Source organism: Heterocephalus glaber, unplaced genomic scaffold (genome assembly GCF_053883595.1).
Source record: "Heterocephalus glaber isolate CG9 unplaced genomic scaffold, H.glaber_assembly_v1.0 deba00001497, whole genome shotgun sequence".
Taxonomy (NCBI): Eukaryota; Metazoa; Chordata; class Mammalia; order Rodentia; family Bathyergidae; genus Heterocephalus; species Heterocephalus glaber.
The window spans coordinates 32,251,590-32,264,683 of record NW_028258320.1 but is presented as its reverse complement, the minus strand read 5'-3'; the positions used below and the strand labels follow the sequence as shown (position 1 = coordinate 32,264,683).

The 13,094-nt window shown below is 33.8% G+C and overlaps 1 protein-coding gene across 18 annotated transcripts in view; it reads right to left on the bottom strand.

Moving 5' to 3' along the window:
• The window catches only part of Pcdh15 (protocadherin related 15), a 1,622,160-nt gene that overhangs the window by 892,252 nt on the left and 716,814 nt on the right, over window positions 1–13,094 (bottom strand). For 2 of the 18 annotated variants that reach the window (XR_015440346.1, XM_087184850.1), the window contains exon 1: window positions 10,652–12,404. The exons of 1 other annotated variant lie outside the window; for it this stretch is intronic. The gene's annotated coding sequence lies outside the window, so the exon portion shown is untranslated. Of the gene's footprint in view, window positions 1–4,847; window positions 4,904–10,651; window positions 12,416–13,094 lie in introns of those variants that run through there. 15 more of the 18 variants (XR_015440347.1, XM_087184849.1, XM_087184843.1 and 12 more) reach the window with 12 other exon arrangements.

Sequence of the window (13,094 nt, the reverse complement as noted above, 5' to 3'; positions counted from 1 at the left end):
TATTTATAAACCAGTCACTCACAAAACCTCTTTTCTTATCTTAATTCTGAATGATAAATTTGTATGCTCAATATTTTAGAATCACCAAAAGTACCTATTTCTATTTACTTACCTTTGCATATGAATTAAGAGTAGTAGTGTCAGAGGACAAGGCTGAAGATGTGTAAAACAAAATATTTGACTTGAACAAGTTTGTTTGAATTCCAAAAGTAGATAGAAGACCAAGAACTTATTGAAGAAAATATAGAAAATTACATTGCAATTGGCAAAAGTAGGGGAGTACTGGTAATATAAACCAGCCAACTGATTCTGCAGAACATATGAAAAGCTTTGCAAATTGGCATATCATGAAAACAAGCATGGGGTGGGGTAGTACTATCAGGGGAGATACCTGAATACAGGTATTAGCTGAATTACCAAGATCCCTTCCCAAGTTCTTAGCAATCTACCTCTATACCTTTGCCTGCCACAAAATCAAGAGAAAGTTTGCTCAAAAAATTGTCACAGAGACCTAACTTTGATTGAGGAGACACTAGCCACCTCTTTGCTTGCATACAGCCTAGCAATACTCACCTGTTGGCATGCCCTGCTCATATACCTAGAATGTCCAAGAGGCTTTAGAGTGCCTCATGATTAATTCATGATTAACACTTTGGGTTAATAAAAAACCATTTCCTTTGTCCATCTGGCACATAGTAAATTACATGGCTCAACTTCACTTAAAGTTAAATGTGGTCACGTGTCTGAGCTTTAGACACAAAAAGTGTAAGGAGTTGACTGTGCCAAGTCAACCTAGTATTGATCCATTAAACTTCCTTCACATGCTGCTGCTTTTTGCACTTTTCCCCAGAAGTTTGTCCGGGAAGACAAACCTTCAGATAAAATTTAGAAGCTTCAAATTTAAGATCATTCCCCATCCCCTAAAAACCTGTTGAGAAAAACAACATGCAAATATTTATATGAATAAAAATAAATAAATAAACATTAAACAATTACATGTGAGAGTATATTTCTTTGGGCTTCATTTCCTAACTAATACATTTGTTAACATAAGTTGAGCAGCATGAATAATCCATTAATCATTCTCTTTGAGGAAAATGCAGAGCCTGAAAAAATGCAAAATCAGCCAATACACGTAATAAAAAGTGGTAAGAAGAAGAGAAAATATTACAAAGAAAGTCAAATAAAACTACAGTGAAATAAGCATATCTATAATTAATATGCTCACAAAGATAAGAGGGTACATTTAGAAAAAGCAAAGGAAGCAACAGAGAACCAGGGTGAGCTCCTGAAAATGTAAAATATTCAAATGAAAATAATAACAACAACAACCAAAATAATCCCATATCAAACATTTTTCAATCCTGACCTAGGACCTAGATTACTCCTCATGGTCGTTATAATGGTCTCCAGCTGCAGATAACAATATTTTTCTCAGTTGTTGTCTTCCAGGAAGGATTAACAGCACGTGATGGAGGCGATACTTCCCCTAAAATCTTGAGGCTCTCAGAGTTCCACCAAGAGTCTTCATTTCTTAAAATTTATATCCAATTCTACTTCGTTTTTGGACCCAAACTTTCAGTCATCAAACATATATGCATTATATTCACTTCAAATATAACATGTTCAAAAGTCAAATCATGTTTTGCCTATTAAAATGCATTTATTGTTCCTATTTTATGGAATCATCCAAGAGTCTTCTGTTTCTTTCATTCCTCCCACTCAACCCATCAATGTATTTTCTTAGTTCAAAAAATATACCCAGAATGAAGACCACTTCTGATCATAAGTAATGCAAACAGCTTAGTCTGACCAACCACTTTCTCTTACCAGGATTATTGCTTTTGTCCCTTAATTCCTTGCTCGTGCTCTCAGTGACCTATGGGCAATTTTTTTTTTAATTTTTAAATTTGTTTTTTGGTACCAGGGGTCAAACTCAGGACCTTGTGCTTGCAAAGCAAGTAGCGGCACCACTGAGATAAATCCCCAGCCTCTTACCTTTGGGCTATTTTTGTAGAGCAGGTAGACCAACACATTTACAATGCAGGTTAGGGAGACTCATGATCCCACTAAAATGGAGTAATTCCATTCCTCACATCTTTCTTGCTACAACTGACAAACCCAGGGAAAATATAATCAACAAACAAAAGAAAATTCTGGAGTATAAAAAGGAAGGTAGATTGGCTATGGACCTAAGGATTTAAGAAAGTAAAAGGTAGTTAACCCATTGAAGTTTTTTATTGTATTCCATATAAATGGTGTATGTACATAGCTTCAAGATGGAACATTCAATACATTTAGAGCCCAAACCTCCAACATAAGTCTCTTTGTACTAGCTAAATAACTTGGAAAATAGTCCTTTGTCCTATTAAAAGACAAAATTGCTTGCCAGTACTAAAGCTCTTCTCCAGCCAAACATCAGGGGGAAATATTGACCTCTACTCTGCCTCCCAGTGACTTCAATGGAATTAAGTAGGAAGTCAAAATTTCCACAACTAAAAACCCTTGCCTTCTTCCAAGGAAGCAAGTAGCTGTCATTCAATTTCCCTGCTACTGTAGTATGATGTTTTATTTTACATGACTATTTTACTAGATTGGGCCATGGAAGTATCCAGATATATGATGATACGTTATTCTCAATGGATCTGTGACAATATTCTTGTGTGAGATTAGCATTTGAATTGGTGCTAAAACAATTTGCCCTCTTCAATGCTCATGGTGCTGAGCTAATCCATTGAAGGCCTAAACACAACAGAGTGAATAAACAAGTTGTTCCCTCTGCCTGTTTCCCAGCTGTAAAATGGGTCTTTTGCTATCTGTGTACATAGACTTGGACTGAAAATGTACCATCTGTTTTCCTGGATTTACAGATTGCCAGCACCAATCTCTGTTTAGATGAACCAATTTATCTATCTATCTATCTATCTATCCATCCATCCATCTATCCTTTTCACTGTCTCCACATCCCTGAATAATCTTTCCTCAATACAGTAGCATTAACTGTGGTAAATGCTGACAAAGTTGTGAGCTTATCTTCTATTCACCACCAAAACCAAGAGATATCCTGAGACCCTTATTTCTACCTAAACAAGCTTTTTGCAAGGTTCACCTGGTGTGCCTCCACTCCCATCTGTTAAGAAGACTTAAGTAGGAAGACATTTTGAAGCTGAGATTGTCATTTGTAGATCTCACTCCATAACCTTTATCATCATTTTATCCAGTGTCACCAGGGCTCGATAGAGCTGAGCTTTTACCCATACCCAGCAGCAATGAGACTAAGAAAATTAAACATTGCAAGTCTAGGTTTGTAGCATTCTATTATATTCCTTCTTTTAGTGTCTAGGAAACGAAGTAGAGAGCTGAGCTCCCCAATTGCATCCTGTGGTAATAAAGCAAGTGTGAATCTACCCTCTCTTTTCCCTTTCTAGTGACTGTGGGGTTCCAATGAGAATCCAATATTACTGACAGGAGGATGGGTGTTGCAAAAAATATAGAAATAAGGGATATTTATGGACACTTTGCAAAATATATTGACTGTATCTGTGGAATGTCTTGCAAAAGGTTTAAGTAGGTATTCAAACAATGAAGCACAAAAATACATGTATCATTGATGAAAACAGTTGGAAAATAAAGTCACAATATTTTGTTGATATACCAATGGCAAATTAATGGAATCAAAATTTATGATAAATTACTGTACATGGAATTTGAGAAAGAATAAAGAGGGCAGTGATGGTTTAGTGGTTATCCTTGATTGTCAGCATGCATATTTGTGAGACACCTAGGGGAATTAGTAAAGCACACATCTGGGCATAGCTATGTGGGAACTCGAGTCTGTGGCTCCTTGGTTTCTGATGATCTTCCTTCCTTGTGTTCTGCTTCCTAGCCATCATGAAGCAAGGATATCTTTGCTCTACCACACCTTTTGGCTATGATATTTCTACGTTAGATCCAACCATCTATGGACTGAGATCTTGGAAACTATGAGGCAATAGACTTTTCCTTTAAGGTGTAGGTGTTAGGGATTTTTGCCCTAGCAATGGGAAAGATGATCAATACAGACAGTATAAGGAGCCAAATGTTTAAGTAGTAAAATCAGAAGCAAAACCTTGAATCAATAAATTGATATATATTATATATTAATAAAAGAAGAAACACCCCAAAAGAGTTTAGCAAAGTTATATACGAAGAATTGATTTAAGGGGTGGAAACCTTTATTTTTCATTATATGAACAATTTGATATTTTCTCAATGATGTACACCTATTCCTTTAAAATAAATATGAACTTTAAGGAACTGCTTTGAATTTATATGTTTTTGTGTGTGTGTGTGTGTGTGTGTCTGTGTGTGTATGACAGCTGTTTAATAGATATGCCTTATATTCCATAAACACTCTAATGGTGTTGGAAATAGCACTTTTCTCAATGGCACAATATGTTCCATTAGTGTTACTATCATTTGAAAAGTGCTTTGAGAACACAATAAGTTAAGCCTTATTGCCTAAAGCTCTGTTAAATTTTATGTTATTCATAACCCTGATTTATGAATACAGAATAAAAATTCATATAATCAATGCTATTGAGAACCCAATATATCTTGAGTGATAATTTCTCAATAAGCATTTAAAATAGGCCTGAAATTTTTCTTTTATTTTCTATAAAGTGTGAGAACACCAATGTAATAATAGCTGTTGTTCCAAAGCAGAGCAATTCTAGCCATGTTCACAGGATCAAAAAGAAGGTGAGATTATTTAATAGATTTTCAACACCCTTTGATGAAGGGACTCATGTAGACATTTTCAGAAATAAAATTAATCAGGGAGGTGACATGCAGTCTACATCCCCTACCTTGTGGAGGTCAAAGGATAACTATTTTAAAATAGCTCCTGGCACATTCACAGTTCCTGGGGCAGAAGAGAGACAACATTTTTTTCCTCATTCATTTATAAAACAAATTCAACAACTTATCAAAGTAATTAAGGAAAAAACATTCAAACCAGTCTTTACATTCTTGCATTACTTTTCTGTTAATATAGTCATTGATAAAATCTGACCTATTTAATAAAGAAATCTTAGTATATAAAATCCAACATTTTTTAAAAACTGCCAAATAACAGAAACTTAAATTTTGAGTTCTTCAATTATTTTCTGCAAAAGGGTTTATTTTCTCATAACATGCTGTATAGCTAGGGGTCTTAGTTTTCAAATGTCCATTTTCATTTGTAAAATCATACACATACTTTTTGGTGATATTTCTCCCATCCCTTCATGGAATGTAGGAAAATAAACACAGGTTCATCTCATTTTAAAAACTATCTTTTTCACTTCTAGCATGTATGCCTTTTGTTCAATTTAGTTGTCCCTAATCTCTCTTTTTTACTACAATAATTCCCTTACCATTTCCAAAATTTCTACCTTCTCTCTGTTTTACAATAGCCCTGACATTAAGCAAATAAATACAAATGATCCAAGTTACCACCAAGATGAAGCTAATATTCATATGCAAAACTGTTTTCATTTTAATTGGTTTCTGAAAGTGGGTGGACAGCAGGGAGACATCTACTGTAATGCTTCCACAAATCAGTACCACTATTATCTGAAAAGCTGATGAGGAAATCAACTATTTCACAAAAATGTTTCATATTAAGCACCAAAACATCATATCAGCTTTCTCTTAGTTCACAGAAACTCATATTCGGAGCAAATATATATGCATTTATTAAATATTTACTGAGTACTTACTAAATTGTCAATACTGAGCTAGTTAGTAGAAGTACTAAAATACATTGTACAGTCCCAAATGAAATATGCTCTTCCTTTTAACTCACAAAACAAGAACATAAGTTAGAAAATAATACCTCAGGTGTACAGGTAAAACTACAATGAAAGAAATAGAATTCACTTGTAGGCCCAAAATTTGACTCCAAAATTTCACATTGAAAAATTCTACTTAGCTAATGATTGTAATATATATTAATCCCTCTTTACTGAGACATTCCTTGGCATATATCTATATCTATATATATTTATAATATTTATCATTCTTTTTAGATATAAACCAGGGCTCAGAAAAGTTTAAAAAATTAATTTCTGATAATAAGGAACTCAATCAGAATTAAAGCTTATTCCCAGTTGGTTCTGCTATATAACAGCAGTTATAAAAATATGGAATCTAACACCCTCTCTCTTCTCTTATCCCTCTCTCTCTCCTTTTACTCTCTCTCTTCCTTTCTTCTCTCCTACCCTGACTACCTTTCTCTTTCTGCCTCTGGAAGAGGTGTTGTCTCTATTATCTTTTTCCATGTCTGTGTGTTTGTGTTTTTTTTTACCATTTGTCTTTTTCATTTGGTTTTCTCTATCAATTCATTTCTCTTTGTCTGAGGTTTCCTCTATTAAAATCTGTCTTTCTCCCTGTCTGTATAGGGGCTCTGCCTATACTTGTCTCTGTTAATGTCTCTATTTTTCCTTCATGGTACAACTCAGTTTCTTTCTGCTCTATTTACTTATCTTTCTGTGTCTCTATCTTTCTCTTTTCCTCTGTATGAGTCTCTCTTCATTTTTCTTTCTTTGTATGACTATCTCTGTGTCTCCTTTTGATGGTGTATCTCTGTAAGTGTTCCATGCTATTTCAGGCTGAGATGTAAAGTTCTAAAGAAATAGCAAACTCTCATCTAGTTTTAATGACCCTTCTCTGGATTCCAGTGGTGTGCTGCAAAATTGAAGAAATCAGTCCCTTAAATGATAAAGCAAAAAGGAAAGTCATTGTCCTTGGATAAACAATTTGCATTTCCATAAGGATTCAGTGATGCAGAATCAGAAAAGGCTCATTCTGACACCTTCATGAACACAACAGGGAGAGCATTCATTAGCTGGGCTCCTGTTTGAATGATGCACTTCATTGCACACACTGCTGTCCTCCCCCATTCAGGAAATAGTGTTTAATTCTGTCTGAAACTGGCCCTTTCACTAGGCATTAGAATGAATGACTTTACAAAGTAATAGGAACTACACATCTGCCATGGCCTGAGAATGCTTACACTCTAAAAGCCATACAGAAGTTACACCTCCTGTCAATTTCTTAGCCATCAAGATGCACAATAAACAAGCTTTGGATTTTTCCATTTACCAGGATAAGAGAGAAAAATACTTTAAGTTCTTTAGTTTCTTGAATTAATGACTACTTCTGCCTTTGAATTTGTAGCCTCAATGACCATGATCTAATACTCAAGGTTTAGCACAACCTTTAAACACCTTGTGAGATAAAAGGAAATTTGTCCTTTACAGTGCTATGGTGGAAACTTTTACTCTTTATCATAGAAATTATTTGTTATCATTATTGTTGATACACATTTTTCATGAGATGTGATTGCTACAACATGAAAACAATTGTAGTTTAGAATATTTAGGAATTTACAGATTTCTTATTGCTTATCCTGGCTGATTCAACACAAATTCTGACAGACTGAGTTATAAATGAAAATATTCAGGAAAAAATATTTAGGGGGTTTATTAAGGTTTCCATGGAAAATAATTTTGTTCTTGGATAACAATCTGAGGTTTTGAGCAATTTATATTAAATAACTGTATGTGTGGGTATAGCTAAAGCATTAGTATGTTACTTATTTTCAGCCTGAGACCAAGTCACATTTGGCTTCAAATTCCTTCAAGACTGGTACTTTACTCGACACCTTGAAGGTGTTGATTCTACTTCAAACCCATGCTATTCATGCTCACATTTAAAATCATCTCCCCTTCTAATGTGTAAAGATGTAATGTTTTCATTTGTAATTTCTATGTGTATTTTCTGTCTTTTACCATGTCATCCAAGAGACTCTCATATTCAATTTAAAAGAAAATTACATATTAATTTAGTTTCTGAGCACTTTGAACCTTTAGAATTTGTACACAGACTCTACGAAGAGAACATAATCTGCCATATATTATTCACAATGTCTCTTTTTTTGCTAACTCAAAATTGACTGTGGGCACTAATGAATTCCCACAGTTCCTTCAAATAACTTTGCATGGAACTCAGTAATATGTGAAAATGAAACTAGTATAGATAGTCCCATAGGTCATCGTTAGTTTTGAATCCACAGTCTGTCACATTATAGTGATAAGTCATAAAAATCCCATTACAAAAGAAAAAATATCTATGCCCACATACCAGTTTTAGGTGAGAATAATAAAAACAGTTCTGAAAAGTCACTTCTGTCTAAAACAATCATTTCAAATTTATAATTGTGCATCCTTATTTTGCAAATGAAAGCCATGGAGATATGGAATGACAAAATGGTTCTAGTACACCATCATTCCCATAAGAAGAGTAACTCATTTTAAAAAATGGAAAAAAATAACTGTGACCAAAATCAACTCATAGAATTCCAAATAAAAATTAAACTTAGACATTCTATATCCCCACTATAGTAAGAAGCACTGTGACCTTTTTGCTTAAATTATTGTTGCTGCCAACTTTAATTTATTCATAGGTTGAAATCCTGAGTGAAACTTGAACCATATATTTCTCCCCAAGGGTTTGGACTACAGTAAAATGCAAGTGTATACAGAGACTTCTATGTTAGAAAAAAGTAGAGATATAAGCTAGTTTATGAGAGTTTTATATCATTTTACATAATGTAAGTAGGAAAAAAGTTCTTGTTTTCTGAAACTTTACCTGCACATTTATAATAAGACATTAGCACACTTACTTACCCTTATAAAATACTCACACTTGGAATTACTTCATTTACTTTTAGTTTTACTTTTTACTATATTGGAAAGTCTCATTATATGTTTGGGAAACAAAACTCCTTATGATCAAGTGATAACAAAAAGGAACCATTAATTACTCATATATTTGCTTGACATACACTTTCTGATCAAAGAAAATAGTGATTTTCTTTGATAAAAATAATTAACTTTTGGATTTTATTTCAAACTTAGGCTGTGTACCAAAATACTGGGAATTTTCTGCAAATGGTAAGAAAAGCAGGTTGTCTGCCTGTGTAAAAATTGGATAATAAAAACAAACAATATAACGCACATTATACAAAATTCAAATGTGGAAAGATTGAGAAACAAGATTGTAATGCACATCTAATTTTAACTCAGGTTATTTTTCTTAGAATTAAAACTATTACTCATGTCTTGTTAAACTAATCTTATACTTCGTCTACTAATATCATAAAATAATATTAATGGAGATAATATAAATATTTAAATATCCTAGAAAAGCTTGTGATTAAACCTCTTAATAAATAATATTCAAAATCAATCCATAATTTTCTAGAGAGGCAGCCTACCATGCTACCGCTATCTTTTTTTGTTCCCTTAACAGTTAATGCTTAGAGATTATTTGGGGGCAAAGTTAGGGGTATTCACATTCCCTGCTCAGCACATCACTGGAACAATTATGAGGTGAGGAGGTCGCCACTCAGTAGAATTGTGCACCTATTAAATTACACCTTTATTTCATAGAAGAATGAGTCCACAGTGAAGGGTAACGAGTAGCTGAAACTTGAAGACTCACATACACTGATAAATGCACAAACTTGCACTTAGCCACAACTTAAGCAAACTACAGAAAACAATAGTGGAGCCAATTTACAGAGTAAAATAAGTGTACATGTACATATACAAGAAAACTTCATCCAGGGGGTGCAAATTGCAGGCAGCATTCTGTGCTTAAAATATACTTTTTAAATGTTACTGTTTCTCTAATGTTCTCTAATGTTAAGCAACACAATGACTCCAGTATTTGGCTACTATGTTTGACAATTGCCTCTCTTGTGAGAGTAAATGAGTATGTCTTGGAGTTAACCTTACAGGGGACCATCCTTTATCCTGCTGCTAAGAATGGCTTTCTGCATGTGTACCACAACTCGATCAAATCGGGACCATCTGTGTATGTAAGAGTCATACATTAGACTACCAGAAGATTGGGCCTGAATCTTATTACTCAGGTCCCACCTACCCTTTAGCTACTAAAGTATGTTTTTAAAGAGAAGCCACAAAGAAGGAAAGCTATTAAGACTCTCTAGTATTAATTTTGTATTACAAGAATAAAGTTGACCTAGATTCAAATTCTAAATGGTTAATGCTCCCAGACACTTTCAAATAGAGATAGATGTTCTAATGCACTAAAACATTTATAATGAAGCATCAGGATACTCTATATCCTAGCAAGGCACAAAACATTCACACCAGTCATTGTGATGCACTTAGCCACTGTAACTTAACAATATCAACTAAAACGTCTCTCACTACTAGACATAAAACAGAATGTGTGCATGCACAAAATCAAAACACAACATATTTTTCCATGTTGTTTTAGGGAGGAGGAAGTAGAGAAAGTGGTTGAGTATTCTGTTTTTCTAAAATGACAAACCAGAGTTACAATTCAAAAACGTGTCTTTGTAAATATTACAATGATACCTCAACAAAATTATAATACCTCTCTGTAATCAAGAAGAATAAGACAGGCAGCAACTAATTACTTGCACATCCTGACTACTCTGTTCTTTGAACAAGCACAACAAAAAGTGATATGACAGATGCATTAAACTGAAACAAGATCTTAACTTTCTCTTTAGTTCACTGCTGTTTTAAATTTGAAAAGATAAGAAAAGAGTTGGGGGAAAAAAAGAACTTACTTGCGGTTCAAAGTTTCATCTGTACTCCATGTAAGATTATGCAGCAAGTTTCCTTGCCAAGGCTGCCTCCTGCACATCCCTTTGAAAACAACAAATGCTCATAATCTAGTTTCAAGGCGACGATTCATTCACACGTTACACTTCTTGTTCCAGCGAGCCATTAATGTCCACTTTGGTATCATCACAAAAACGTTACTAGAGATTTTTAAAAACACACAACAAAGCAAAACACCTCACCACATTAATCCAGAAGGCATAACATCATTCTCCACGTTGTTCTGAGGTGTGTGCCAAATGCCTTACTTATCACAAGCAACTAACTCTAAGCTGCTAGCAGGAATCTGTCTGCCCTCTATCTGTGGCTATTAGCTCAGCACGTTGATTCACCAGCGCTGAAGCAGCAGCAATTAGCTCTACAGCTCCTCACAGCGTATACAGGAGACAACTGAGTGCGCTAAAGCATGCAGTGACTGGTGAGCGCTTCGCGCCAATTAGTAGCAGGTGCTACAGCCCAAAAGACAAATTGATGTCCTGCTGATCATGGCTGCTGGCTGCTTTATTGTGCTGTGTCCTGTCAGCCTATGTAGTGATTCTGTTTTCTTTCGTAGTGTTGTTTTTACTGTTTTACCTCAACAGTACTAAGAAGGTTAGCAGCTTACATTCAATAACAATATTAATGACAAGTCAAGATAATCTTTTAAGCTCCTTCAAAATTCTCTCCTGCTGTCACTCTCCTCTTTCTCTTTTCCTTTTTCAACCATTGCCATGAACTCTACATTCTTATAATAATTCCTCCACATCTCTGAGGCTAAGGAAAGTTCATACATTTTATAGAAAACAAAAGTAGACATTTTAGATTATAAAAACATGTAACCGACAGAAGAGTATCATGGAGAAACTTACTATAGGAGTAATCATAGGCTATTTCTTAACTATTGTGATATGTAAGATCCTCATAATACATTTGTATAGAGGGATATGTAAACTAGTGGGAGAGAGTAGATATTTTGTAATCTAATCGGGTATGCCTTTTCAAGGAATCTATCTTAGAATTTATTGAAGTCCACATCAAATTTCACCTACCTATTCATCTTAGTACCTAAGAAGAAAGAATCTAGAAATGAAAGTGATCTCATTACATGCTATAATAGTATGGCATAGAGCAAATGTCCTCAGGCTGACTGAAATAAAAAGGTGAAAGGCATCATAGTCAAAATTCTCCAGAGCACTTGTTTTCCTGAAGGACAATGTAGATTTTTTTTCCATAATGAGGTGCATGCCAATTTAAGAAAAAAAAATGCTTCTAGAAATATTGCTAAATTTATATACCTATATACACACACTCAGAGTAAAACTTCATTGAAAACAACATCTACTTCTCTTGCTGGATAAGTTTCCTAGGGGAGAGGAAAGTCATGAATGCTGAGGGAATCTGATGTCAGGCAAATATGTCATAAATCCAAGCAGTAAATATGTAAAAATAAAATTAGGTAATCATAGATGAGCTCTTATTGCCCTCAGAAAAACCTATTTGTTCCTATTCCATGTATTACTATTCCTATTCATTGAATTACTTTCTTTCTGCAAATCAATGAAAATGCAAGGGATACTGATGAGGACTTGTAGAAACATAAGCATTAAATAGTTGTAAAAACTGATGTTCTTAACATTTTAAAACTTGATGTTTTACCAAAGACATTTATCAATAAATGTTTACACAAAGTTGTCGTGTTTTGAGATGATTTTTCATTTCACTGAAATATTACATATATGAAACAATATATATTGATATTAAGAGTAGCAGCTGATATTTTAAGCTGTCATAGTAACAGTAAAAATTAACAATTATATTCCATATGAATTTAAAAGTCATCTTCACTTTTGGTGATATTAAATTGTAACTTTGATGATATATCAGACATGTAGCTACAACACACAAAATTTCATTTCTTCCTTGCTCCTATGAGAAATTAGATTATTATCAATTGAACTTTTGTTGATGAAAAGTTTCACTTTTGTTTAATAAAAAATCGCTATATTTTCATATCTAGATATTATAAAATATATTTAATGTGACAAAATGGAATATTTAATACAGGATAAAAAAGGTAAATTTCAGGAAATCAATTTAAGAACAAAAGAGAAGAATGGAAATAATCACTGAAAAATCCATTATCCAAATATAATTTCTGTTAAACATAATGGTGTGTAATATTCTAGACTTCTCTCTCCCTTGTCTTTCTCAGTCTTTCTCCTTTTGTCTGTCTCCTTCCAACTTTCTTGTTAAAGTCCACTGAACCCAATTCTACATAGTACATCTAACATCTTTGCTTCTCTTAAAAAAATCAATAATATAAAGATGAATATGAACTGGACTATATAATCTTAAGTGTAGTTATCTAGCCTTTACTATATTAACCATGAAATTTATAAGAAACTTGGC